Source organism: Nicotiana attenuata, unplaced genomic scaffold (genome assembly GCF_001879085.1).
Source record: "Nicotiana attenuata strain UT unplaced genomic scaffold, NIATTr2, whole genome shotgun sequence".
NCBI lineage: Eukaryota > Viridiplantae > Streptophyta > Magnoliopsida > Solanales > Solanaceae > Nicotiana > Nicotiana attenuata.
This window is the reverse complement of record NW_017671162.1, coordinates 25,274-30,082: the sequence shown is the minus strand read 5'-3', so window position 1 is coordinate 30,082 and position 4,809 is coordinate 25,274.

The following is a 4,809-nucleotide window of genomic DNA, read 5'->3' as shown; positions in this document are numbered from 1 at the left end:
CTAGTGTCAAGTGAGTAGCGGTAGCTGCGCGTTCGCAGCACTGCTTTCTCTCTCGTCATTCTATTAGCCTGTACTGAGTACATTTCAGATTTGTCAGTTGTATGTAGACTTGGTAGATGCTCATGACTAGTGACATCCCGGTATTGGGCTGAGTTGGGTTGTATTCCGCGCAGTGTTTTGTATTGTCATTGTTACTTCTGAGTTTAAATCATGTTTCAGACGTAATGCTTATTGTTTAATTGCTTTAAGACTGGTTTGAAATGTGTCGGCTAGCCTTATCTTCACGAGAGGCGCCATCACGACCGAGTTTGGGTTTAGGGTCGTGACAAGTTGGTATCAGAGCCTAGGTTACATAGGTCTCTCGAGTCTTGAGCAGGTTTAGTAAAGTCTCGCGGATCGGTACAGAGACGTCTGTATTTATCCTCGAGAGGCTGCAGAACCTTTAGGAAAACTCCATATTCTTGAAGTTCTTATCGTGCGTCCTTTACTCGGCTTGAAAAGTAACTCTTGAAATTCCTTCCACGCGTTCGTATGCGCACGTGAGCGCCCAGTATCAGATGTGCATCGATGGCTTGTGATTCCCTGATGGAGGGGCGAGATGTGATCTCTATGTGCCGATGTTGGTCCAGTCTGGAGGACTCAAGGCCAGATCTTTGCCTATTGCTTGAGCACCGAGGTGCTGATTGTGTAAGCACGTGTTCCTGGATCTATATGTTCTGTGGTGTCCCTATTAAGGGGAGTAATGACTGGTTAGTACGTGATGAGGGTGATGTGACTGCGAGATGTGACCATATGATTTGGAGGGTCTGCTAGTAGATAGATGATCTACTAGGTGTTTGATTTCTATTGTGATTGGATGTATAGCCTCGAGTTATGGGTGTGTGAAGAATCCTTTCATGTTTCCTAGTTGGGAGTGAAGTAGATTTCATGTTATGGTATGAGTTCAGACTCAGGAAGACTAAGTGACTGCGTAATGGTTATGACGGTGGAAGGTATACAGAAAATGCCAGTTTGAGGCAAAGCAGGTGGGTTATCTCCTACGAAGTGTTCTGGAGTTGTGTGATGCTTATGTTGTCTGTTAGAAGATCCCATTTACAAGTGAAATATATGTGTTGAAATTTAATTCGTGTCGCTTAAGACAGTGGGTTTAATGGTTACGTGAGTAAACGCGAGAGTTGCAGAAGATATGAAGTACCGGATGGTCTGTGTTCCACGAGCTTATAAAGCATTGAGTTAATCTCACTGTGGTATTATGGCAGCAATTAAGTATATACGTTATGAGTTATTATGTGTGTTTTGATCTATGGCTTCAAGCCAAGTGGGGGATTCCAATGTGCTATGTTAGTTCCAGTCTGAAGCGTACTGGTGAATCAGTTATGGCTTATGGAGATTGAGATCGAGGATGCCACGAGTAAAGGAAAATTTTGACAAAGGTTATGTCATGCTTCATAGGTGTAAGAGAATCTCAGAATGTCTTGAGTTGTTGTTGGTAAAAGATGCTTGGTGCATAGAGCCGGTAGTTGCTTGGTTGTATTGGGATGAGGTTGCATTCTGCAGTGTCTGAAATGCTAATGAGGCACAGGGTGTTCGGTTCTTTTGGTCGGGCTAATTGCGGTTTAAGTAGAGTGGATGACTTGCGAGAATGGTTCTAATGTGTTCAAGATTCTTCATATAACAATTGGGTATTGTAAAGTTGCATATGTGGTTAGAAACTGAGTTTTTATTGGGAGATGTCAAGACTTGAATCATTTCTACATCAATTAAGGGATTCTATGTATCAGTATTGGGAAGGTGAAGGTAATGGCTTTAGATTCGCAGTAAGTCCTTTCAGGGTAGGTATCTTGAAGGTGGTGCTTTTGGGAACATTTAAAAGAGTATTCAGCGGGTTGTGAGCCTAAGGCCGTGTGGTATTATGCTTGGGTCTCGTGTGGTAAATTTGGGTTGAGAAAATGTGATGTTATAGTAAGAAGGAGTATCAAGTAAAGGTAAATCAGAAGGGAGCTCGGATAGATGGGATAGTTTAGTAGTATGCCGAACCGGTATGGCAAGGATATGATTAGTTCTTTGGATGTTACGAGGTAATGAGGTCTACAGGTATTTCGCGGTGATGCTCCTGGGTCTCAGTGGCCTGCGTAGGTTGATTGAGTTAGGAGGATTCAGTCCTGACAGACTTGGTTTTTGTGCAAGGGGAGTCAGAGAGTTCTTGTTGATCTCTACCACGGTTAGAGATGTATATTCTCTGCTGGCGTGAGGAGCTTGAGATGTATAGTGATTTTCTTCTAGAATGGATCAATGGAAAAGTTCTTGGTTGGTTGAGTACATCATTGCTTGTGGCTCGGAAGGGATATGAAATTCTCATGTTATTTTAGGATGGATTGGTTTATGCGGTGTGTGTGGAGGATTGAGATTTGCGTATGTAAGGTTTCGGTTCAGTTCTGTTCAGAAGGCCATAAATTCTCAGGTAGCACGGGCGGTTTCAAGTAATTGGAGAGATGATCTTCAGATGATTAAGGAAATGGTATTGCTAGTTGGAGGTAATTTGACGAGGGTATATATTTCAGAAAAAGGCAATGTGATTAAGTTGATGGTCCTTCGGTAATATTGTGGCACTTACTTGTTGGATCGACTGATGATATGCGAGTTTGCCAAGTGGCACAGAAGAATTATAGGTGTAACTCTCGTGGGATGATTGAGTATTAGAGGTGTGTTGTATATTCGAGCGGCGAAATTAGGATCAGATATGGTAATTCATGTGCTATATGGAGTTGGAGACTAGGAGTTCTCATATACAGGTTAGCTCGTGGTTGTGTACGGCAAAGATTTGGGTAGATAGTCATACGATAGCATGTGCCATGATTCGGTTATTGTGAACCTTCGGATGGTTATTTATCTGTTGTGTGTGGCTAAGGTTGATGTGTGGTTCATTAGTAGACCTATATGGATGTGTGTTCTGCATCGAGACAGTTTTGTTGACTCGAGTTGCTATTGGTGAGGGATGTGTTGATTCGATTGTTATTGATCCTATTAGTAATCTGGGGAGATCTATGAGTTACCTTTCTGTGTTGTGAGGTGTTATGATTTGTGGGTTATAGGCACATATGGTGCGGTTCTATTGGGGTTCCATAGTGGGAGTCGAGCGGGAAGAGTAATTAGGTGTTGCTCGGTGGATGGCATATCCGTTATGTCCTTTCGGGCTATGTGGTTTATGTTATTTGCTTCACCGTGGGGATGATGATTTGTTTTGGTTCTAGATATTGATTGAGTGTGGTTGCCAATTTCGAGCAGAGCGACTTGAGGTGTCTCATGTGTAGCAGTATTTGGATAGGATCACGCATTGCAGCGAAGTTATGTGGATATATGACCTTGCGGGCTAGATTCGTGTGTTCTGTTTCTCTGATGTGAAACGGTCCTCAGTCTTGTGTTGTGGTGGTACTGGTGAGCTTGCGGTACAGCTCTTTCATTTGAGTCATTTTCATGATTTGAGTATATTCAGATTGTTGTTTATTGGAGCGCGTATTGCACAAGTTGTGGCTTTAGTCTGTGATTGAGGTGTCATGTCACCAGAGTATTCGTGTGGATTAGATGAGATCGTGGGATCTTTAATGAATGCTAACGGATTCGATTTCAGCATGTTGGAAGGGTAAATATCGAGGTTCGGCTCAGAAATTGCTATGGTCCTTGCCAAAGAGAAGTGACTTCATGAATGGTTGATCTAAGAAATGGTTAAGTCTTGATGTGTGCCTTATTTATCACTGGTAGTATATGAAAGTGTTGGGATGAGACTTTAGTTGATAAGAGGTTTTCTATCGGTATTCGATTGTTGTGTGCAGCTGCTGTGATTAGATGTTATCGCTACAAGTGTTTGAGTTATGTGGTATATCATGTAATTGCACCTGAGGTTATAGATATGGTTTATTATAGCTGGTTCAGGCTTATTCTGAGTATAAATGTGAGATTCTGGTCTTGTGGATGATTTCGGAAGTGGAAATGTGTTTTTAAGGTTTGTGGGCTAGATTGGATTGTGAAATTTCAGTTACAATGTGTTATCAGACCTATATGCGATAGGGTGACATGGGATCACCCCCAGATATGTGCATGGTAAGGTTATTCAACAATTGGTCGACTTTTGGAACAACTCTGGGCATGTTCGAGGACGAACGTATGTTTAAGTGAGGGAGGATGTAACGACCCGACCAGTCGTTTTGAGTTTTTTGCACTTTGCTCGCCAGTTCTTAGGCATGACTTGCCCCGTGTAGTATATTATGACTTATGCAAATTGTCGGTTTTGGTTTTCCGGGTAATCGGAACGAATTTGGAAGAACAGTTCTCAGTTTGAAGCTTGAAATTTAAAGGTTTGACCAAGTTTTAACTTAATGGTAAACGACCTCGTAATTTGGATTTTATGGCTCGGATAGCTTCGTTAGGTGATTTGGGACTTAGGAGTGCGTCCAGAATATTTTGGTGATGTCCGGTATAGAATTAGGCTTGAATTGGCAAAAGTTAGTTTTTGGCGATTTCCGGTTGGTAGGTGAGATTTTGATCCAGGGGTAGGAATGGAATTCCGAGAGTTGCAGTAGCTTCGTTATGTCATTTGGGATGTGTGTGTAAAATTTCAGGTCATCGGACGTGATTTGGTTGGGTTTTTGATCAAAAGCGTATTTCGAGAGATTTTAGAAACTTAGGCTTGAATCCGATGTGTTTTGGTTGATTTGATGTTGTTTGAAGTTTTTTGATGATTGGAACAAGTTTGAATAAAGTATTAGAATATGTTTGTGCTTTTGGTTGAGGGTCCGGGGGGGGGGGGGTGGG